At 47.5% G+C, this 24,947-nt stretch overlaps 1 long non-coding RNA gene across 1 annotated transcript; it reads left to right on the top strand.

The window, feature by feature from the left end:
• The first annotated feature begins 3,671 nt into the window (after window positions 1-3,671).
• LOC120102375 (uncharacterized) lies at window positions 3,672-9,643 on the top strand. The gene is made up of 4 exons (XR_015686132.1): window positions 3,672-3,762; window positions 3,795-3,860; window positions 7,254-7,433; window positions 8,608-9,643. It is a non-coding gene; the product is annotated as an uncharacterized LOC120102375 (long non-coding RNA).
• Window positions 9,644-24,947: the final 15,304 nt, after the last annotated feature.

The following is a 24,947-nucleotide window of genomic DNA, read 5'->3' as shown; positions in this document are numbered from 1 at the left end:
TGAGTTTGAGGCCAGCCTGGTCCACACAGTTAATTCCAGACCAGGCAGGACTACATACTCTACCTCAAAGAAGCAAATTAGCTAGGTCTGGTGGCACATGCCTTTAATGCCAGCACTCTGAAGGCAAAAGCAGGTAGGAGACCAGCCTGGTCTACCTACCAAGTACTAGGTGTGTCAGGACTCTTATCTTGAGATTCTGGCTCAAAACGAATTTTGTTGAGGAAAGAAAAAAAAGAGGGTTGGGGATGGTAAAAGATTCAACTAGGACACGGTACCAACAACAACAACAAAAAGACAAACAAGCCAGAGAAGCCTAGGGTGATGGCTCAGAATATAGAGTTAGTTGCTCAAGCACGAGGGCCTCAGTTTGGATCCCCAGCAAGCACTTAAAAAGAGTGGCCCAGTGAATTTCCAGACATGGGACTTTGGAGACGGGGAAACATGAGCTTCCTGGCTGGCCAGTCTAGCTGAAGCCCAGGAGCTCAAGTTCAGCAATAGACCATCTCAGGAAATAAGCTAGAAAGAGACTGAGGAACACAGGTGACATTGATGGGTGACCTGAATTGGGGCGGGATGGGGGTGGGGGATAGGGGTGGGATGGGGGAACTCAACCAAATCAAATAGATAGGACTGGAGCCTCCTGTGGACAAAACCAACTTTCCTCACAAGCATAACAGAATGCCTGTCCTCATGACTTGCTGGCTGCCCACAGAACATCCCTAGATGTTGCAAAGTCACTATGTCTGCTTTCTACAGAACATTTCCTAAACCACAATGCCCCTGCTGGGGATGGGGATTCAGAGATTGGGCAACATTTGGAGGACCAGCACATTGTTGTCTGTGGCCTGAAGCAGTTGCCATTCTCTAACTATAGTTTTGGTGCCTGGTGTCCCCCCTCCCTTCACACCCACTCCTTGGAAACGCAGGGCAGGGGATTGAGTCACTTGGTGTAGGAGGCCCGCCTTCTACACACCCCACTACCAAACCCAGAAAGCTTCCGTGCCTGCTCCTCCGTTGTGTAAGGACAAATCACTATAGCAGCCCATTGCATACATTTCCTGTGGGTGTTTCTCCCTCGAAACCGTAACAGATAAAGGAAAGGTCAGTACCGGTGCTAACTAGCTGACATACCCCACCCCACGCTTCAGCAGCTGGGGCTCACTGACAAGCTAGGGAGTGTCCTCCTCTGTCCCCACTTAATTTCCTCCCTCCGTTTTTTGTTTTTTTTTTTTCTACAGGCTTTAGCGGATGTAGCTCAAGTTGTCCCTAGACTCATGCTCCACCGGCTTCCACTTCCTCAGCTGAAGCGCAAGAACTTCCAGTGCCAGCACCAACTTCACAGAGTTCTCCCAGCCGTGCTCCTGAGAGGTGACAAGTATTGATTTTATGCCTGTCTTTTTTTTTTTTTTTTGGAGCTGGGGACCGAACCCAGGGCCTTGCGCTTCCTAGGCAAGCGCTCTACCACTGAGCTAAATCCCCAACCCCTTTTATGCCTGTTTTGAAGTACTGAAGCCTTCTGAGGTGTTGTTGTCTTTGTTTGAGACAGGTTTCATGTAGCCCAGGCTGGACCCAACTTTCTATGTAGATGAGGATGACCATGACACCATGATTTTTTTTTTGGAGGGGGGGGGTGTTGAGACAGAGTTTCTCTGTGTAACCCTGGCTTACTCTGTAGACCTGGCTGGCCTGGAACTCAGAGACCTGCCTGCCTCTGCCTCCCAAGGGCTAGGATCAAAGGTGTGCAATACCATAGCTGGCTTCCACTCCGCTAACTTTTAAAAAAGAGTATTCAGTTGTATATTTTTCTAGATTGTTGTATCATAGTCTTATGATTAAGTTGTGTGTCAGTGTGTTCTAGAGGGAGGCTAAGGCTACAGAGTAGAGAGATGGACTGGGAGTTTAGAGAACCTGCAGAGGACCACAGTTCAGTTCCCAACACCCATACACCCATGTAGTGGCTCACAACCATCTGTAGTTCTGGCTCCAGAGGACCCAATGGCCTTTGCTGGCCTCTGTGGGCACCAAACATACACACATTGTACACAAATATATATGCAGGCAAAACACTCATATGCATAAAATAAGTAATCCCCTTTTAAGCTCTAGAAGGCTGTATGGAAGCATGTTAACAGTGGTTTTGCACTACTCTTCCTCTAGAATCATCAGACAAACTTCAAAACAGCTCTTTCTCCTTCACTTGTTGTCTAGACTCAGTGGCCTCCTTGCAGCTAACTCATTTGCAGGTCATTTGTGTGCAGGGATAAACTGCTTCTCTTGACTCCTAAAGGTCTCCAGTGGCCCTTACAAACAGGCAGTGCACCTAGCTACCAGCAGAGTCTGGGGAACAGGGTAGTCTTCTGAGAAGTTCTCACTCTCTTCTGAAGACTTGGGGAAAATATACCAAAGATCATGAGCTATGGACTGTTGCTGTCCTTATGCATGAGACTCATCAGTGTTTCTGTGCTTCCATATACAAAGAGCAGTTTTGGAAAACAATAAGGGTATACGAAACTAAAATCAAGTTGAATATAAGGGTGCCTGACTTTAATCCCAGCCAGTGATGGATCTCTAAATTTGAGTCCAGCATGGTCTACAAAGCGAGTTCCAGGACAACCAGGGCTACACAGAGAAACCCTGTCTCAAAAACACCGAAAAGAGAAGAAAACGAAAATCACTCCAGCTATTTAGGAGGCTGACACAGTAGGACCGCAAGGCTGAGGACAGCCTGGCAAACAAACAAAAATCTCAAGGGGAAAATAAAAGGAGAGCAGACAAAGAAAACAGGAAGGAACAAAGCTCGAATCATAGAAACATAAAAGGCAAGCTAAAGTGGCAGAGGTGTAAGTCCGTGGCAGAAGCCTCGCCTTGCAAGCCTTTCCCATCTCTAGAACAGTAATGGGACCACCTTGAATAATGAACAACAATAAATATAACTTAAAACATACTACTTGTTCCTGGAATGTTTTTATTTTGACACATGGGGATGAACTACCTGTGAAATGTTCAAAAACTTGTCCCTGTCGCCCACCCACTCAAGGCCTGAACCTGGCTTTCAGTCCGTACAAGTTAACTCTTACATGACCTATGCACCGGGAAGTTTGTGTTCCAGGAACTCAGACACGTCATGAGATCAGATAGCTGTACTCAAAGGGAGCAAACGACCTCCTCCACCCTGTAACCAGAGTTCCGAGAAAAGCCACAAAGAACATCTGTGGGACCCCAGATATCCCTTTTGCCCACTCAAAACTTGCTTAAGTTTTGAATAAGCTCGGGGACCAATCATGTATCGCCCCGCCATCCTTTTCCCGCTCCTTATCCAAAACCCTATATAAACTCTGTGTTTTTGTGGTTCGGGGCCAATCCCTCTGCCTCCTGCAAGAGGTACGTATTGACCCAGAGCTCTGCCCGAATACAGCTTGTTGCTTTTTGCATCGAACTCAGTCTCTTGTCATTCTTGGGCGCCGCTCCTTCCCAAATTGAGTGAGGCTGAGGAAGCCGGACTGAACATTTGGGGGCTCGTCCGGGATTTGAGCGAACGCCCCATGCGACAGAGACTCTCTGGAAGTTCGGAAGCTGTTTCAGTTTTATGTGTTCAGTGTGTTGCTTTTGTGTCCTCAGTGTTGTGGTGTTAGTCTTGAGTGTCGTTGTTGGTGGCCTTCTACTGTGGTATTTTCTGGGACGGCCATAGAGGGGCTCCAGGTAGGAGCCAAGGAGCAGCTGCCCAGGGGACCATGAGGACGCCGGTGGCTGTGGGGAGCGGACGTGCTCAGAACTCGCAGGCTGCGGCCCTGGAGGGACACCTCTGAAGGATTGAGAAGACGTGGAATCCTCCCTGTGGGGTGACATGGAATCCGACCCAGGTGAGAGGGAAGACATGGAATCCTTCCCTAAGGAACAAGGCGTGTGGGAGACGTGGAATCCTCCTACTTTGGTCCTTTTTGTGCCTCGAGAGGAGCATCTGCTCCTCGTCGGAAAGACTCGAGAGTGAAGTTGCTTTCGGTTTCTTGTTTGAGCGCCGCCCCCGAGGCTTTGTCTCGGCGCCTTAGTGTTTTTGTCTCTCCGGTTATTTTGTCTTGTTTTCTGTATTTTGAGGCGGGGATGGGACAAAAGGTATCCACCCGCTTTCCCTTACCCTGGATCATTGGGCCGAAGTGAAAACTAGAGCCCACAATTTGTTGGTGGAGGTCAGGAAGGGACCATGGCAGACTTTCTGTACCTCTGAATGGCCGACTTTTGAGGTAGGATGACCCACTATAGGAACTTTTGATATAGCCACCATTAGCAATGTCAAGGCCGTAGTGTTTCAAGAGGGGCCAGGAGAATATCCTGACCAACAACCTTACATTCTGGTCTGGGAGGATTTGGCCTTGAATCCTCCACCGTGGGTCAGACCCTGGGTAAGAAACTGGAACCCAGGGTACTGGCTGCCCGAGAGGCAGGTGATAACAAGAAAAGTAGAGACCCTGAGTCCCATGGAGGGACCCTCAGCCCCTCCACCCAAGATTTACCCCAAGATTGAGGAGCTGCCCAATTGGCCAGCTCCCATGCCTCCCCCATACCCCCAGGGCCTCGATGATGCTGCTGCCAGTGCCCTGGCAAGGGGACTGGCAGCGGCTGGAACCCGCAGCAGGAGGGCTCAGAGCCCTGAAGGGCCTGACTCGCCCACCACCCTCCCGTTGCGGTCGTTTGGGCCACCTGTGGACCCCCCTAGGATCCAACCCCTACAGTATTGGCCTTTTTCATCAGCTGATCTTTATAACTGGAAGACTATCCCTCTTTCTCTGAGAACCCAGCTGGCCTTACAAGCCTTCTGGAATCCCTCATGTTTTCCCACCAGCCTACGTGGGATGATTGCCAGCAATTGTTACAGGTCCTTTTCACTCCTGAAGAGGAGGAGAGGATCTTGCTGGAAGCCAGGAAAAATGTCCCCAGGTATGGAGGTGTACCTACCAACCTCCCCAATGAGACTGATGCCGGATTTCCCCTGAACCACCCGAACTGGGACTACAACACAGCCGAAGGTAGGGAGCAGTCAACCGTCTGTCACTGGGCTCTGGTAGCAGGTCTCAAAGGGGCAGCACGGCACCCCACTAATTTGTCCAAGGTAAGAGAGGTGATGCAGGGGCCTGCTGAGCCCCCTTCAGTGTTTCTTGAGCACCTGATGGAGGCCTACAGAAGGTATACCCCATTTGACCCCACGGCCGAGGGTCAGGCGGCAGCGGTAGCCATGGCCTTTATAGGTCAGTCGGCTTCTGATATTAGAAAGAAACTCCAGAGAATAGAGAGACTGCAGGATTATACCCTGCAGGACTTAGTAAAGGAAGCGGAGAAAGTGTATCATAGGAGAGAGACAGAGGAAGAAAGGATGGAGAGAGAAAAGAGAGAGAGAGAAGAAAGAGAAGACAAAAGGGACAGAGAAAGAGACAGGACATTGACCAAGATCCTGGCGGCTGTAGTGGAGGATAAGAGAGAGAGAGCTACAGAGAGGGTACCTGGGCAACAAAGGAAGAGAAGAAAGAGGCCAGTAGCCTACCTATCTAAGAAATTGGACCCAGTGGCTTCGGGATGGCCATCTTGCCTAAAGGCGATTGCCGAAGTGGCTGTCTTAGTAAAAGACTCCAACAAGTTGACTCGAGGCTAGAGAGTTACGGTCGTGGCCCCGCATGTCCTGAAAAGCATAATCCGGCAGTCCCCAGATCGCTGGATGACCAATGCCTCCATGACCCACTACCAGAACTTGTTATTGACAGATCGAGTGAACTTTGCCCCCCCCCCCCCCAGCCATTCTGAACCCTGCCACCTTGCTACCAGAAGCAGAGGAATGAGTTCCCATCCATGATTGCCAAGACATCCTGGCAGAAGAAACCAGCACCCGGAAGGACTTGACTGACCAGCCATGGCCGGGGTGCCCTAACTGGTTCATGGACGGTAGCAGTTTCGTGGTGGAGGGTAAGGGGATGGCTGGGGCAGCAGTGGTAGATGGGAAAAGGACTGTCTGGGCTAGCAGCCTGCCGGAGGGCACCTCTGCTCAAAGAGCTGAGCTCATCGAGTTAACCCAGGCTTTGCGGCTGGCCAGTGGGAACTGTGTCAACATCTATACGGACAGCTGTTATGCCTTTGCCACTGCCCATGTACATGGAGCCATCTACAAACAGAGGGGGCTATTGACGTCGTGGGGAAAGGAAATCAAAAATAAAGAGGAAATCATAAGTCTTCTCGAGGCCATCCATTTACCCAAGAAGGTGGCCATCATCCACTGCCCTGGACATCAGAAAGGTACAGATTACATAGCAAAGGGCAATTGTATGGCTGACGAGGCTGCCAAATGAGTGGCTCAGGGCCCAATGGTTCTGGTTGCTCGACCACGAAAATATTGGGACCTGGAGGCCATCTTCCTGGAGACCACCGAAAGGTTTCAGTATACTCCAGAAGACCTAGATAAAATCAAGAAAAAGGTTGGGCCCTGTCTAGAGAAGACACCAGGGATTAAGACCAGCCCTGATGGACGCATGATCCTGCCCAGCAAAGAAGTTATCATTATGTACAAAATCTCCATCAACTAACCCATCTGGGCTCAAAGAAACTAAAGGAACTTGTCCAAGGCTCTGATTACTACATCCTGGATTTGCCTGAGGTTCTACGGAAAGTAACGTCCGAGTGTCAGGCCTGTGCCTTCACTAATGCAGGCCACCACCATAAGGTAACCGGGACCAGGCTAAGGGGAGATAGGCCAGGAGCTTACTGGGAAGTAGACTTCACAGAGGTAAAACCAGCCAAATATGGATATAGGTACCTGCTAGTGTTTGTGGATACTTTCTCTGGTTGGGTAGAAGCTTTTCCAACGGGAAAAAAAAAAGAGAGAGAGAGAGAGAGACAGTGCAAGTAGTAGTAAAGAAGATCCTGGAAGAAATATTCCCCAGGTTTGGTGTGCCCAAGGTTATTGGATCTGACAACGGACCTGCATTTGTTGCCCAGGTAAGTCAGGGATGAATTGGAAACTACATTGTGCATATAGATCCCAGAGCTCAGGACAGGTAGAAAGGATGAATCAAACCCTAAAAGAGACCTTAACTAAATTTGTCTTAGAGACCAGTGAATCAGACTGGGTGACCCTCCTACCCTTTGTGCTGTTCAGGGCAAGGAATACCCTGGGAGGACTTGGGTTGACACCATTCAAGATCCTTTTTGGGGCCCCTCCCCCGGTAACGAGAGCAGGCCAGATGACTTGTGACTCTGATCTTATACCTTCAAAGCCTCTGTTTGCCCGACTCAAAGCCCTCGAACTTCTGAGAAACCAGGTGTGGAACCAGCTGAAGGACTCCTATGAGGCCAGGGACCTATCCATACCTCACCAGTTCCAAGTGGGAGACGCGGTCCTGATATGGAGACATCGTGCGGGGAACCTTGAACCACGCTGGAAGGGACCCTATCTGGTACTGTTGACTACCCCCACCCCAGTGAAGGTGGACGGGATCCCTACCTGGGTACACTCAGCGGGGGGGGGGGAGGGCGGCAAAGAGTCAGAGCAACCCCCACCAACCCATGACCCTAACCTGGCAAATAGTTGACGTTGACTCAGGAAAAGTTATAAACAGCTCCCGAACTAGTGCACTGCCAGGAACCTGGTGGCCGGAGCTTGGATTTTGTCTTTGGGACATAAATCCTACGGCCAAAACTAACCCCCCTAACCTGATCCGGAGCTATGGGTTTTATGCTTGCCCTGGGACTTCAGATGAATGGAAATGTGGGGCGTCTAGTGAGTTTTTCTGTAGACATTGGACCTCCAACGATGGAGATTGGAAGTGGAAAGTCAGTCCTACCGACCGGGTAACTCTCTCTTTTGCAAACACTGGACCTGGGAGATACGTCACCTCCCTCTTTATGCAGGAAAATCTTGTCATCCCTCAGATCTAGATTATATAAAGGTCCAGTTTACAGACATAGGGAAAAACACTCCTGTTTCTACTTGATCCGACTTTTACAATAAGTATGGAAACCAACCTGGATACTTGATCCAGATTCAACACACAATGGAAAGTTTGCCATCACCCCCAGTGGGCCCTAATAAGGTCCTGCCCGATCAAGGGTCTCCAAAAGCCCCAGCACCACCTCCGCGGCCAAAAAGCCCCAGTAACTTCTCTGGCAGCTCCACTGGCGAAAGCGCCCATGTCCCCTCCCAGGGGACATAACAGCAGTACTAGCTCGCCAGTCACTAGCGTACCTTCTACTCTGTCTACCCTTATGCATACTGTGCCCCCCACCCTCATTACCAGGCACCCTTCCACTGGAGATAGACTGTTTAATCTCATCGAACTCAGTCTCTTGTCGTTCTTGGGTGCCGCTCCTTCCCCAATTGAGCGAGGCTGAGGAAGCTGGACTTAACACCTGTTATTGCAAACTAAATGAAGTTTTCTCATAGATTTTAATCATGAAGGTATTCCTGTCCTTCCCCTCCCTGCAGTCAAGGCAGAGGTCTTTTGAGGTAGTTACACAGTTCTGTCTCCAGTCGGGAGGTGGGGGGAGAGTGCAGTATCCCACAGTGTTAAAAGGTTTCAGACAAGAAGATGAATAGTCATGTTTACATGGATTCTCGTGTCTCTATTCCAGCAGTTCTCAAACTGTGGATCGTGATCTCTCCGGCAAACCTCAGTCTCTAAAAACATTTACATTACGACCATAACAGTAGCAGAATTAAAGTTTTGAAGTAGCAAGGAAAAATAATTTTATAGTTGTGGGGGGGTGTTCACCATAACAGGAAGAGAACCACTGGACTCTTTAATTATGTCAATAAGAATCTAAAGGTATTTGGATTGTTCTGGTTAGGTTTTGTTTTGTTTTACCAACTCTACACAAGCTAGAGTCACTTGGGAAGAGGGAACCCCGACTGAGAACATGTCCTCACCAGATTGGCCATGGGGCATCTTCATGATTAATGATTGATGTGGGAGGGCCCAGGGCCCAGCCCACTGTGGGAATTGCCACTGCTGGGCAATTATATAAGTTGAGTGAGCCAAGGAGAGTGAACTAGGAAGCAGCATTCCACCGCAGCTTTGGCTTCAGTTCCTGCCTGACCTCCCTCCATGAGCAACTATAGCCAGGAAGTGTGAGCCAAATAAACTTTCCTCCCCTGCTTTGGTTGTGCTGTTCTATCCCAGCAGTACAAATAGCAAATACATTGCCTATGGGAAACGTAGATTTGCTGGGCATGGTGGCACACGCCTTTAACCCCAGCACCAGGGAAGCAGAGGCAGGCAGATCTCTGAGTTTGAGGCCAGCCGGGTCTATAGAGTGAGACCTGCACAGAGAAAACCTGTCTCATCAAACAAAAACAACAACAAAAAAATCACTTTACAGTTTTCGTTCTTGCTCATTTCCAGCCTTTTACTGATTGACAAAGCAAGGGCGCACGCACACACAACCAGAGTCAACATGGCGCGAAAATAAGATTAAAATGAGACCAAGCACGTTCCTCCTTTCCTTCCCTGGCCCCTCTCGTCCTACCTCCCCCTCCCCTTCCTAACGGTGTGGGTGGCAGAGGTTGATGGATCTCTGTATGTTTGAGGCTAGCCTTGTCTACATAGTCAGTTCTAGGACAGCCTGGGCTACATAGAGGGATCCTATTTCAACCAACCAACCACCAACCAATAAATAAATAAAACAGAAGGAAAAAAATGGCAAACAGAAACTTCTATTTCACATTCTGCTTTTTCCAGTTTTGTTCAGCCAATCAGAGGCCAGTGCGGAAGACAAGATCTGCATGTCCTCTTTCCCTCACACATGGGTGGGATGCTTCTGGTCAGCTCAGCTTTATGTATTTTATCATCCAAAGCAAGGGCTACAAGGCCAATGCCACATTCTCCTCAGGATCTTGTTCCACATGTGCTACTGTAATAAAGTCTCTACTCAGTCATCAATATTGGGGGCATCCCTGCATTTATGTGGAGGACCCCATTCATCGAGGATGCGTACCACTCCGTGTTACCTGAAGGAAAGCAGCCGCCTGGACTCCTTTCCGGGGACTTCAACCTTCAGCTAAGCCCTGGTTTTGTGTTTTATCACCCAGAGCAAGGGCCACATATTTGCCATGCTATAACTTATAGGGGAAATAACCATAACAAGATTGTCCCTCCAGATGCTCCGTCCTCAGAGGGATCAGCTGTGTGTCTTGTCCTCCTTGGTAGGGGCCATGTTTGGTTCTCTGAAGCCTCTGTTTAGGTGCTGTGTTGGGTGACTTATGGAGCCATGTGAACTTCTGTTCACTGCAAGTAGAATGCAGATGGCAGGCTAAAGAAACAATTACACCCAAGCCTACCGTGATGCGCCAATCAGTATCCTGGAGTCACTCACAAGAGCATGGGTGACTCCTGGCAGCCATGTTAACAAAAGCCTCACCCCAGTGTGTGACCACTCCTGAAAGCTCAGACAGCAGCACTGAACAGTCTCTTCCCTGAGATTGTTTGCTCATATACCCTTGGTGGAATCTTTAATTTTCTGTCCCCTATTTTTCTTGAGCCTGGTAAATTTTCTTCAAGAGTCTAAAAGCCTCCTCCTCTCAGGGAAAGTTTCAGTTTGGAAAAAATAGCTACAGAACACTGTCAAAAAAAAAAAAACTGTAAAAGCAATGAGAAGCAAATGTGAAGTGGAAACTCATCATTTCTACTGGGATGTTGGCTTTCCTTGGTCCTGGCCATACTTGGCAGAAGCCCTGTTTCCATGGCTAAATTCTTGTGGGTTGTTTTGTTTTGTTTTGCTTTGCTTTGTTTTGTTTTGTTTTGTTTTAATTTCAACACAGAGGTTCTCTGTGTAGCCCTGGCTTTCCTGGAACTTGCTCTATAAACCAGCCTGGCCTTGAACTCAGAGATCCAACTGAGTGTTGGGATTAAAGATGGGCACCACCACAGCCCAGCTATGGTTAAGTTCTTGTAACCATGGCTTTTTTTCTGCGGACATGCACACTGGGAAAACATGTTCTTTTTATGTGCCTCTAGATTTTTTTTAAAACTCTGACATTGAAGACATTCAGTGTTTCTCCTGTTTTGTCTTTTTTTATTTTCCCATGTGTGTGTGTGTGTGTGTGTGTATGTAGGCTAGGGATCAGTGTTGGGTGTCTTCTCATGTCTCCTGCCTTATTTTTTTAAGCCCGATTCTCTCACTAAGCAGTCTGGCCAGCAAACCCATGGGCTCTGCTGCGTCTGCTCCACAAAGTGCTGGAGTTACAGATGTGCTCAGTCAGGCCTGGCTTTCGTGTGCTGCTGTGGCATCCACACCTGGCAGGCACTTCACTGACCTAGCCATCTCCCCATGCTCAGTCCTCCTTTATACATGAATAAAATAATGGTGGGTGCAAATGTCACCTTTTCCTTGTCCAGTCCCCTACTGATGGACATCTAAGATGATTTGGCTACTAAGAATTAAGCCACAATAATATGGATGTGCAGGAATCTGTGTTGTAGGCTGACTTTCATGCCTTTTGGGTTTATTATACGTAGGGAACATAGGAAAGTCTCAGTGACTGACGTCCTGAGTGGATGTATCATAGACATGGGCACAGCCACAACACAGATCCATGCCCGGAACCCACGGGAAAGTGGAAAAGTCTTCTTTGGATGGAGCTCAGAAGGATAGAGCAATGAAGAACAAAATGTGAAGTGTAAACTCATCATTTCTACTGGGATGTTGGCTCTCCTTGGTTCCGGCATACTTGGCAGAAGCTCTGTTTCCAAGGGTAAATTCTTCCCAGTCCAAGTTCCAGGGATTGACCAGCACGTACACAAACTTCTAGGAAGCCAGCCTACAGGGACCTGGTGCCGAGACTCGCAAACTCCTCCCCTGAAGGTAATAAACAGGCTGAGGCTTGGTTGCAGGAGCAGTAGGTGACAGTCCCTTAGGTGCACACTCTCTCCTGACTCCAGCTTTTCTGTACATATGTCTGTGTGCATTACCTGCTTTATTACCTGGCCATCCCTAGTGAGGGATCCAGGGTCTGAGCCAAGAGGGTTTCGGCAATTATCCTCAGCAATTATGTAGCTGGGGCATAAATTTAGTTTTTCAGGGACCTCCACACTGATTTCCATAGTAAGTGCACTAACTTACATTCCCACCAACACTGCTACATTTGTTGTTTTTCTCCATAACTGTCTTAGTTAGGGTTGCTGGTGCTGTGATGAAACACCGTGACCAAAGCAAGTCGGGGAGGAAAGGGTTATTTGATGTATGTTTTCATCATGGGATAAACAGTCAGGACAGGAACCCAAGCAGGGCAGGAGCCTGGTGGCAGAGCTGATGCAGAGGCCATGGAGGGGTGCTGCTTACTGGCTTGCTCCTTGTGCCTTACTCAGCCTGTTTTCTTATAGAACCCAGGGCCAGCATCCCAGGGGAGGCACCGCCTCCCATCAATCACTAATTAAGAAAACGCCTTACAGCTGGGTCTTATGGAGGCCTTTTCTCAGTTAAGATTCCCTCCTTTCGGGGCTGGGGATTTAGCTCAGTGGTAGAGCGCTTACCTAGGTAAGCGCAAGGCCCTAGGTTCGGTCCCTAGCTCCGAAAAAAAGAACCAAAAAAAAAAAAAAAAAAAAGAAAAAGATTCCCTCCTTTCAGATGACTCCAGCTTGTGTCCAAGTGACATAAAACTAGCCAGCACAGTGACAGACAGTCTGACTTGCTCTGTTTGGTTTACATTTCTCTAATGGCTATGGGAATATTTTTTCCTATACGGTCATTTTTTTTCCTTTGAAAATACTTATTTTTATTTTATGTGTATAGGCCTTTTGCCTGCATGTATGTTTGTATTCCGTGTGTATGCCTGGTGCCTTGGGAGGCCAGAAGAGCACATTAGATCCCCTGGACCAGAGTTAGGGATCACGCTGAGCCAACATGTGGGCGTTGGGAATTGAACTTGGGTCCTCTGGAAGAGCAGCCAGTAATCTTCCGTGCTGAGCTGTCTCTGCAGCCCCTACTCATTTACTTTTAAAAGTAGCCACCTTTCGGGGTTGGGGATTTAGCTCAGTGGTAGAGCGCTTGCCTAGCAAGCACAAGGCCCTGGGTTCGGTCCCCAGCTCTGAAAAAGAAAAAAGAAAAAAAAAAAGTAGCCACCTTTCCAGTTGAGCATGTAGCTCTACATTAGAGCACGTACCCAAGCATGTGCAGGGTCCTGGGTTTAGCCCCAGCACCAAGAAACAAAAACAGGAAGCAAACAAAATCCCCAGAAAATAAGCTTGGGTTTGATGAGAAGTCTAGAGGCAGAGGCAGGAGGATCTCTGTATTTCTTTCTAAGTATTATTGTTCAGGTGCAGTTGGATGCCAGCCTGGTCTACGTAGGGAGTTCCAGGACAGCCAGGCTACATAACAAAAACACACAAACCAAACCGAACAATAACACCGGAAAGGAAATGTGGCACCTAAGCTGGCTACAGTAATCTCATACTCAGGAGGCTGAGTCTAGAGGACTGTTTAAGACTAAGGCCGGCCTACATTGCATAGTGAGCTCCAGGCTTTCAAGGGCCACAGAGTGAGACCTTGTTTCAAAACCCACCTGCGCCCGTTTTTGTCTACTTCAAGCAAACTAAAGTCATTTGGGAAGAGGAAGCTCCAACTGAGGAATTGCCTTCATCAGGTGGGCCTATGAGCAGGCATTTTCTTGACTAATGGTTGATATGGGAGGGCCTAGCCCACGGTGGGTGGTGCCCAGGGTAGGTGTTCCTGGGCTGTATGAGAAAACAAGCTGCCCACGCCAGTCCAAAAAGCTGAGGGATGAGCTGGACATTATATTTTCTTCTTTTCTTTCTTTCTTTTTACTTTTGCTGTTTGAAACAGGGTCTTAGGTTTCAGATTGCCTGTAGCCTGGGCCTTAAACTCATGAACAAGCAGAGGGTGTCTTTGTACTCCTGGTCTTCTTACTTCCCTAGTTATCTCCCTAGAGAGCTGGAATCAGAGGAGTACCCTGCACCTTGCTATGTTTTCAGAAATAATACAAGTTCTAACCAACTTCAAGTTCAAGGACAGCCTCGGCTACAAACCAAGTTCAACAGAGGCCAGATTTTGCGATCCTGAGACCCTATTTGATGTATTTCTTTCTAAGTATTATTGTTCAGGTGCTGATTGAACTCAAAACCTTAAGAATGCTAAGTGCATTCTCTACCATTAGAGTCTTTCCAGATTCTATTTACTTCTCTAAGAGACACAGATGCATTGACTAAGATAGCCAGCCTATAAGTTCTGATCCTCCTGCCTCAGCCTCTTGCGCTGTTTTCCTACCTTATCACTTTGATCCAGCAAAACCCAGGTCCTTGCTACTGTTCCCAGGTACTTGGAGGTGGGCTGAGCAGGGGTAGAGAGCTAGGGATCGCGGGGCTTCCCCAGGCTCTACACAGGAGGGAATTGTGGACCAGGCCCTATCTGGAATGGCGCCTGGGAGTTTCCACGGTGACAGTAAACAAGCCTCAGCCTCCTCAGCTACAACTGCGGAGTTCCTCCTCTAGGTGCTCTGAGAGCTGGCGAGGTTCCGGGTGTGACTAGGAGCACAGAGACAAAGAGCCCGAGGTGAGGGCCGCTAACCCGGTGGGCTGAGGACTGTGCCCATGGGATGCTGAACCGCAGGCATGGGATTTGTAGCCCCGCTGAGTCCTGAGAGAGGGAGAAGTAATTGGCCCCAGCGAGACAACAGTGTGTTTGCCCTGGAGAAAGGAGAGGAGGAACACTAGGAGAAACCTATCCTGAGGAGGTCTAGCAGACACACTATGCCCAGAGACCTATGGCTGTGTAAGTTCTTGGGGGGCAAGTTGGCTGCACTTATCCATCAGGATACCTTCAAGGGAATTAAACAGCAGCGGGAGCAAGCGCTTCATAAGTTCGCAGTCCTGTGCTTTTGCACGGCTGCTCATGGGAGGGTGGCCCCATCAGAATGCTGGGTGTTCTAACTCCGCATTACTCCTGTGAGACCAGGTCTCAAAGATTGAACTTGAAGCTTGCAGTTTTCTCGAAGCTGGCTGACCAGCGTGCTCCAGGGATTTGCTTGTCACTGGTCCCAAAGCTGTAGAACCACGCACAGCTTCTAAAGGGGTACCTGGGATTGGAACTCAGGTCCTCTTGCTTGCATAGCAACTGGTCTTCCCAGTGAACCATCCCCAGCCTATAAGATGTTGTTGTTGTTGGCCTTGTTCTGTTTTAGACAACACACATTTGCACAAGGCTGTGAAAAATTTGTCCTCTTGGCCAGGCATGGTGGCCCATGTCTTTGGGTCCATCACTGGGGAGGCAGAGACCGTGGATTTGAGTTGGAGGCCAGACTAATGTACACAGTGAAGTCCAGGACAGCCAGGAGTCCATTGGGAAACCCTGTTTTAAAAAACAAAACCAAAATAACCAACCGACACCCTCACCTTGTCATCCTACCTCTGCCCCAGAGATGTGTTTATCATGTGAATGCTTTCTGCCTGCATGTATGCATAGGCACATGTGGTACCAGTGCCTGAGGAGGTCAGAAGAGGCTGTCAGATGGTTGTAAACCACCTTGTGGGTGCAGGGAATTGAAAGTGGGAATCCTCAGCCTCCTCCAGCTTCATATTTCCCAATCTTCCCCTGAGGGGATGCTTTCGAATCTTCGAACTTTCTTTTACAATGTTTTATTTCTAAGCTAGAAATAATGGTGCACACCAGGGTTTACAGCACTCCTGGGGCTCCTGTGGGAGGATCTGGAGTTCCTGTCTATCCTGGGCTACATAATGAGCTTTCGGCCAGCCTGAGCTACATAGAGAGACTCTGTCTTCACAAACAAAGCCTTGGAACTGGAGAGAGCTCCATGGTTAGTTCTTGACCTATCCCATCAGATCGCTAGCACCCACCATGGGCTGCTGAGAGGCATCCAACTCCAGCTCCAGGGGCTCTCGTTCTCCTCTCTGGGCTCCTGGGGCACATACACACAGAGACACATTAAAAAAAACCTCCTAAAACAAAATCCCAGGGCTGGCAGGATGATAGCTCACCTGGTAAAGGCACTTGTGGCCAAGATGGACCAACGACCTGCGTTTGATCCTCAGAACCAATATGGTAGATAGAAGGAGACTTCTGTAAACCTTTGGACTTCATATGTGCTTGATTGATGGCCCATGGCCCTTCTCCACACCAGATAAATAAAATATTTTTAAAGTGTAAAAGAAGAAGTGATAAATAAATAGGAAAAATCCCCAAATTTATTACTCACTTTACTCCAATATGAGCAATTTTCTTTGTGTACTTTTCACCAACTCCTGGGTTCTTTTCTGTTTTTCTGGATTTTTTTTTTTTTTTTTTTTTTTTTTTTTGAGCTGGAGACCGAACCCAGGGCCTTGTGCTTGCTAGGCAAGCACTCTATTACTGAGCTAAATCCCCAACCCCTCTTTTCTGTTTTTAATGTCTATTGGGGGCCCCAGAGAGGTGGCTCGGTGGTTAAGAGCACTGACTGCTCTTCCAGAGGTCCTGAGTTCAAATCCCAGCAACCACATGGTGGCTCACAACCATGTGTAATGAGATATGATGTCCTATACTGGTGTGTCTGCAGACAGCTACAGTGCACTTATATAATAAATAATTAATCTGTAAAAAATAAAAATAAAAAAAAGAGCTTGCACTGCTCCTTCAAAGAAGTTGAGTTCAATTCCCAGCAACATGTCAGGTGCCTGTAACTCAAGTTCTAGGCCAGAACCTCTGCCCATACATACACATAACTAAAGATAAAACATGCTTTGGATATGCTTCATTGAATACTTTCTTTTTGAGACAGGATCTTGCACTTTATCCCTGACTTGTCTGGAAGAAGAACGTACCTGTCCTCCCTCTCCTGAGCGACAGGGCTACAGGCACGCAGGAGTATGGCTGGCCTGCTAAGGTTGTTGTATACATTACGTTGGGCTCACTAATTTCCTTGGCCTCCTCGTTTTTTTCTGTTGTGTGAATGCAGGGTGGCATAAAATGAGTTGCCTGGGAGAAACTTTTTTGTGTCTCCCTGATGTTGCAACATCAAGGCTGATAAAGGCTCCTCCCAGGAGGCCTTCCCCTGCCTGCCTTCAGAAGCCTGTGCAGAACTGATAACCCTCCCTAAGAAGAGGGATGGGATGCCCGGACAGTGGAGGCAGTGGAGCTGGGATGGCCTGAAGGCTTAATAAGAGAGCTGGGGGCAGCAGCTAGATGGCTAGAGAGAGCCCATGTTCCTGCTTCACAGCTGAAGAGGTCCTGGCAGCCTCACAGGCGGTCCCAACAATTCATGCCTGGTTCCCCACCCCTATTTGGGGGTACTCAAAGCTCGGCTGGGTGAGCCTCCTCCCTCAGCTCCCAGAGCGGATAGTGCACAGCCAGTGCTTCTAACTAAAGAGGACCTGGTGCTCCTCCCCAGGATTCTGATGTCTGCTCTCTGTTTGCTGCTAGGCTCTCAAGTAGCCCAGCTTGTCACCAGTGCCAAGTTTCCAAGCTCAGAGAGAGATGGCAACTGCTGTTTAACTGTTGAAGAAATTTCGGGGGTCTGGGAGCCTCTCATAGCGATGTCCCTGATGGGTAGGTGATGCTGGACCCCGCCCCTCTTCTCCAAGCCCTCTGGGTCCTGAGTGATAGTGGGCCTGAAGGCTCACACTCTGGCTCTTCACTGCATTCTCAGCTGAGAGAGGTAGCCTGAGTTGTCACCACTGAGTTTTATGGAAAGAGCCAGACACAGGGTGTCTGTCAACTAAAGAAACAGCTAAACAACTTAAGAGAGGCCAGGGCAGAAAGAGAAGAAAAAAAAAGGAACTGAAGACAAGAAAGCTGAGAAGTTATAAGACCTAAGTGGCCAAGTCAGAACCTGCAGGTGCTGGTCCCAACCAAGTTCCAGAGAGCCTACCTCCCTACAGGGCCGCTGTAATGCTGATGGCTGCCAAGGGTCAAGGTCGTAGTAAGGAAAGTCTGCACGGAGATGGTAACATTGTCCTAACAGCAGCGTTTCTGCCTGCCTGCTATTCACGTCTGCGGCTGCCAGGTGCTGAGCGGAACGGAAACTGTGCAGGCTCGCATTCACTCCCTACCTGCTCCTTCCCTCCCACTTCTGCTCAGGTGGAGCCGAACAGCACACAGCATTTAGAAGACTGAGGCAGAAAAAAGAACCAAAAAAAACAAACAAACAAACAAACAAACAAAAGGGGCTGGGGATTTAGCTCAGTGGTAGAGCGCTTACCTAGGAAGCGCAAGGCCCTGGGTTCGGTCCCCAGCTCCGAAAAAAAAAAAAAAAAAAAAAACAAACAAACAGAAGACTGAGGCAGGAGGTTACGATTTTGAGAATTGACTGGGCTATGTAATGAGAGCTTACCCCTACCACACCAAAGTAAGCGAAGGCAAAACTTCCAGCTGTAGTTTTGGTTTCCAGAGTGTGGGGCCCGCCTTTAATCCCAGCACCCAGGAGGCAGAGGCAGGCAGATCCCGTGAGTTCAAGGCCAGCCTGGTCTGTAGAGTGAGTGCCAGGACAGCCAGGGCCACACAGACAACAACAATAAATAGAGGGAGCAGACCCCACTTCGTGGTCGCACACATTCTCTCTTGCAGAGTTTTTATTTTATGAATATGAGTATTTTATATGCATGTATGTTTGCTCACCATCTGTGTTTCTGGTACCAGGAGAGGTTGCCAGAGGGCATCTCATCCCCTGGATGTGGAGTTACAGATGATTGGGAGCCACTGTGTGGGTTCTGGGAACCAAGCTGAGGTCCTCTGCAAGAACAACAAATGCTCTTAACTGCTGAGAGCTAGCGCTTGTGCTTCCCCTGTCCCCCGTTTATATGTGTTTATCTATGTGTGAGGGGACCAGAAGAGGGTGCCCTCTATCACCCTCCACCTGTTCTTCGGATCAGGGTCTTCCCCCCTCCCTTCCCCCACCTTTTTTTTAACCCAAATAACTTCCTGTCTTTGCTCCACTGGCGGCTGGGATTAGAGGCATACTCAGGACACCCAGTTTGTTAGATGGGTCCTGGTCTTAACCACCAAACCATCTCTCCAACCCCTAGTAAGTTTGGTTTTGTTGGAGATGAAGTTTTGCTTGTGCCCAGGTGGTCGCAGAAGGCATTAACCCCTGCCTCTGGCTGGGCTTACTGGGGCCCCTCCCACACCTGATTCTGTAATCTTTATTGGATGCTGGATTTTTTTTTTTTTTTTTTTTTGGTTCTTTTTTTCGGAGCTGGGGACCGAACCCAGGGCCTTGTGCTTCCTAGGCAAGCGCTCTACCACTGAGCTAAATCCCCAACCCCGGCCATGGTTTTCATACACGTATGTACTGATCAATCAGTAAATTCTCTGCCGTGACCTGAGTGAGCGTGTAGCTCAACAATAGATGTCATGACTTTTGGGGGGTGCCTTTTGTTTGTATGTGGTTTTTGTTTTGGTTGTTGTTGTTGTCTTCCTTTCTTTCTTTCTTTCTTTCTTTCTTTCTTTCTTTCTTTCTTTCTCTCTTTCTTTCTGTATAAATTTATTGGGGAATGGAGGGGAGTGAGGAAGAAAAGGGGTAGAGGTAGACAGATGGCAGCAGAGCCAGGAGGACAGAGAGGCCAGAGGGAACATGTTGGGGCAGAGAGAGAGAGAGAGAGTGAGCTTGTGTTGTTTTTCTTTTTTTTTTTCCTTTTCTTTTTTTCAGAACTGGGGACTCGCTAGGCAAGCGCTCTACCACTGAGCAAAATCCCCAACCCCTTGTGTTGTTTTTCAAGACATGATCTCTCTCTGTAGCCCTGGCTATACTGGAACTCACTCTGTAGACCAAGCTGGCCTCAAACTCAGAAATCCACCTGACTCTGCCTCCTGAGTGCTGGGATTAGAAGGGTTTACCAACACACCCTGAGGTGTTTTAAATTTCTATTCATTAAAAAGAAAATGCTCAGGGCTGGAGACATGACTCAGTGGTTAAGAGCACTGACTGCTCTTCCAGAGGTCCTGAGTTCAAATCCCAGCAACCACATGGTGGCTCACAACCATCTGTAATGGGATCCGATGCCCTCTTCTGGTGTGTCTGAAGACAGCCATAGTGTACTATGATAAATAAATAAATAATAAAAAATTTTAAAAAATGCTCTGATGTCAGTGGTTGTCTTGACACTCCCTTGTAGCTGATGATAGCTGACCCTGAGCTCCTGAATTCTCTACCTGTATCTCTCAAGGACTGAGACCACAGGCCTGAGCTACTGCTCCCATTACCAACACAAATTGTAGAATGCTTTTGTGCTGCAGATCTGTGGACCTCGATCACCAACTTTCTCCCATGCAAGTGTGTGGGCTCTAAAGTCCGGCAGTCGTCCAAGCCGCAGCTCCCAGCAGCCTAGAGAGCATAGTGTTTCCGCCTCTCAAGGCCTTGAGCTGGGACACGGATGAGCTCATCTTTGTTCCCTGACTCCAAAGGATACTCTTTGCTGCCTGGTATCTAGGCTCTTTGAAACAAATTTTCCTTATATTTCTCCCATTTTCAAAAGTCATTTCAGAAAATAGGGTTAATCGGGTTGCAGATTCTCAACCCAGTTTCTGCAGAAGTGGAGAACTGAAAGCATCAAGCATTCATTTCATCTTGATCTGAATTCTGTGTCAGGAAGCCTATGAAATGGTCTGAAGACAGAGGGGCGTGGTGGCACCTGCCTTTGTCCCCAGCACCCAGGAGGCAGAGGGTGGATCTGAGTTCAAGGCCAACCCGGGTAACAGAGTAAACTTTCAGGACAGCTAGGACTAACCACATGGAGACTCACTGTCTCGAAAAATTAAAAAAAAAAAAAAAAGAAAGAAAGAAAGAGAGAGAGAGAAAGAGAGAAAAGAAAAAAAGAAAAAAGCGGAGGAAAGCTTCTTTGGAACATAAGTCAAACAGACTTAACATGGATTGGTATTAAAGCTAGCGACACACGTAAGCAGCATTTAGTCAGAATAGCCCACACTGTGAAGCCAGTTTTGTAAGAAACCCCCCCTTACCTCAGTCTAACTCTGTATAGGTAGCCAGGCAACTGCAATCTGCTGCTTCACAAAAGTGGAGCTCACTAGACGCTTGTAAAATCCTCCTTTTTCATTGTCTTTCAGCATTTTGGATGCCTTAAGAGGTCTTTCTATGACCTACAGACTTCCTTTGCGGTGCTAATCTACATTACAAGGTTTTATACTGTGTTCTAGTGAGGACATTTGAAAAGCATGTGCCTTTGAAAAATTAAAGTTATTAGATCCATACTCTTTTAAAAATTGATGATTTCTACTTTTCACTAATTGCGTGATAGTTTATGTCTGTCTGTCTGTCTGTACATATGTGTCTTGTTACTTTTCTATTGCTGTGAAGAACATGCAAAGGCAACTTAATGCAGAAACAGTTTATTGGGTGCTTACATTTCCAGAGGGTAAGTGACCCTTTAGATTTTCTGGGTTCTGTGTGTGTGTGTGTGTGTGTGTGTGTGTGTGTGTGTGTGTGTGTGTGTGTGTGTGTATCCTGGCTGTCCTGAACTAGCTTTGCAGTTTGGTAGCTTTTGTAGTATGGGTTTGGCCTCAAATCCATAGATCCATCTGCTTCTGGCTCTGGAGTGCTGGGGTTAAAGGCTTGTCATGCACCACTACTGCCTGGCTTTAGAGCTGATTTTATAAGATTATTAGATAAATGTGGTGGTACAGAACTATAATCCCAGCATTTGGGAGGTGGTTGCAGGAGAATCATGAGTTTGGATTTATCCTGGATTCATTTTAAAACACTGTCTAGCCAGGCATGGTAGCATACACCTTTAATCCTAGCACTCAGGAGGCAGAGGCAGACAGATCTCTGTGAATTCAAGGCCATCCTGGACTATAAAATCTGTTTTAGGTAGCTGGGTCACTTACACAGAGAAACTGTCAGAAAAAAACTACAAAAAAAAACAAAACCCAAAAAACAAAAACAAAAAACCCTACAAAAACCTACAACAAAAAAACAAAACAAAACAACAAAACCTACCCCCCCCAAAAAAAGGAAGAAAATGACACGACTCAATATTTTCCCTTGGAGGGGGGTGCAGTTTAATTCACTTGATAGACCAGGCTGGCCTTGCCTCCTCCCCTAAATTAAACCAGACTTAGTCATGCTCATCACTTTGATTTATTACACTATAGGGATGCAAACCAGAATCAGTAAGAGGGAAAAGTATGCATGAGGTACAAGTCTGAGGAAAAACCAGTTGCAAAACTCTGTGGTGGTAAAATCCCATCATGATCCCAGCACTTCCATAAGTGGAGGCAGGAGGATCAGAAGCTGGAGGCAGTTTGAGATGGGGGGGAAATGAGGGAGGGAGGGGAGAAACAACCAAAAAAAGAAACAAGGTGAAACAGAAAATAAAATCAAATATAAGCTTCCTAGAGCTGCCCCAAACCCACAACTGGAAACTTATTTAAGTGTTGCCTCCTGGAGAAGCGCACCTGAAGCCAGTAGTCTAAGGTTTTCTCATTGGAGTTAGTCCAGTAGGCATAGAGTATCTGTGTCATTGACAGGAGCCAATGAGTTTCCACACACCCATGAGGAGAGTGGGTTTCTTGTAGCTGTAAGAAGCAACTAAGGGGTTGGGGATTTGGCTCAGTGGTAAAGCGCTTGCCTAGCAAGCGCAAGGCCCTGGGTTCGGTCCCCAGCTCCGAAAAAAAAGAATAGAAAAAAAAAAAAAAAAAGAAGCAACTAAGGGAGAAAGGGCTTAATTTAGTTCACAGTTCAAGCCCACAGTGGGCAGTCACAGGGAGGCAGATAATCATGTTAGATCTACAGTAATTAAGAGAGAGTACTGGATGGGTATGCATGATCAACTTTTCAGACGGGGTTTCTCTGTGTAGCCTTGGCTGTCCTTGAACTCTGACTGTAGACCAGGCTGGCCTCGAACTCATAGATCTGCCTGCTTCAGTCTCCTGTGTGCTGGGATTACAGGTGTATGGTGGTGGCCAGCCTGGCCTATTGCATCAGCATATTTTGTGGGCTGACCTAGGGGAAGTACTTCCCCAGGCAGCTGCTTTTGAGGAACGGGAACCCTTTCAGCTTAAGCTGTCTTCCTATAACAAATTGGTTTGGTCTGTATTAATGGACTATGAATAACCCAGAACTGTGAGCTAGAAAAAAAAAAATCCCCACCTAAAGTTGACTTTGTTGCAATATTTTATCATAGCAAAAGGAAGGAGCAGCCAGCTATTCAGCATAACGCACACTGCTTGCATAATGTATGCAATCACCTTTATTATTTAGGGTAAGTTTTGTATCATTTAGGGCACCAGTCCACACACATACATACTACCTTAGCTCCCAAAGGCCAGCCAAGGACTCCCCTTGCAAGTAGAGCTTTCTAAACAGTATCTCTCTCAGGCCTACACACACACACACACACACACACACACACACACACACACACACACACACACACCCTGTGTCTGTATAGGCCAGTGGATTGGGCTCAGTTAGCTGTCCCCCAGGCCTCCAGGGATCCTCCTGCCTCTACTGGCCCCATGCTGAGATTACGGGTGTGCATTACTTTCTCAGGGTGCTGAGGGGCCTAACTCGAGCTTCCTACTTGCACAGCAAGTACTTTTAAGAACTGAGCAGTCTCGGGGTTGGGGATTTAGCTCAGTGGTAGAGCGCTTGCCTAGGAAGCGCAAGGCCCTCGGTTCGGTCCCCAGCTCCGAAAAAAAGAACCAAAAAAAAGAACTGAGCAGTCTCTTGAGCCCTAAATTTGCAGTTTTTAATTCTCTTAGGGAAAAAAATATAAATGGCATAAACATAATTTTCCGTGTGTATTTCGTCTTCCACCCCATGGGTGCTAGGCTTTCCCAGCTCTTGCTCATGACTGCTATTTTTAAAGGGGGCCTACAGCAATCTTTTGGACGCGTTTATGGTGCTAGAAGCTATGTATGCCATAGTATATAGTATATAGTATATAGTATATAGTATATAGTATGGTCTCAATGCAGGTTCAGGCAGGTGTTGGGTGTCAAGGGCTCAGCAGTTGTCTGTCACCACAGCAGTTTATCACTGAGGCAAGTTCACAAACCCATATTTCTGTCTCTGTGAACTTGGTAATACATTTACAACCACCACCAACACCACACAAATAAGTGGTGTGCCTGGTCACTGCTCATCTGGGTTTAGCACAAGTGTTTGTAGACTGTAGAGTTAACAGCTAAATGTGTACTTTTGTGCTTACTCACAATTAACGTACTCCAGGAACTAGGGATCTGTGTCATGTTGTTACACTGGGGCTCACTAAACCAAGATAACCATAACTCCTTCGTGTCAACAGTAGTCGTGTCATATATGACAGTCTGAATTGTGCAAATTCCAAAAAATGTAAATATTTAAAAGTTGTGTGTTTCCCTAAGTTCCGAATACTTAATGTTTTGGGCTTTGTTTCTTATATTCAAAATGGCCTCTGTATACTCCAGGCTGACCTCATATTCAAAACTAACGAATACAAATTGTTATTGCTATAAAGTGCCTGTTTAGCACAAGACACACTTTTTTTGTAATGGGTGCTTTGAGATTTTCGTGATTTGCTATCTCTGCTTCTATTTTAATACTCAAGTTACCTTTTTAAAGCTCTAATATTTATTAGTTTTTTTGTTTTTTTGTTTTTTTTTTTTTTTTTTAGCGTTTCTGGAATCGGACTCAGGGTCTTGCACATTCTTTGCAAGCACTCCCCCCACTGAGCTCTGAGCTCTGTTCCAAGCCCAGGACAAGATATGTTAGTACTGTTTTCTGAAAACAGTCATACCTTTCTTGTTTCTTTGCGTTCTGAACTTTATTTGTTTTTGTACAAAGGCCTAGCACGCGCCCATCTATAGGAACAGAAACTGCGTACTAGGTTCGTCCTCCATTTCCGGATCTGATCTGGGACGGATATGACCCTCGCGGCTTGAGCCGACGCAGAAAGAGCGACAACCCAGGCGGATTACTCATCCTGCTTTCCCGCGTCCAACCAGGGAGAAGGAGCGGGATCGGACGCGCATGC

Source organism: Rattus norvegicus, chromosome 4 (assembly GCF_021556685.1).
Source record: "Rattus norvegicus strain SHRSP/BbbUtx chromosome 4, alternate assembly SHRSP_T2T, whole genome shotgun sequence".
Lineage (NCBI taxonomy): Eukaryota > Metazoa > Chordata > Mammalia > Rodentia > Muridae > Rattus > Rattus norvegicus.
Note: the sequence above shows the minus strand (reverse complement) of the source record. Positions and strands in the feature narration are given on the sequence as shown.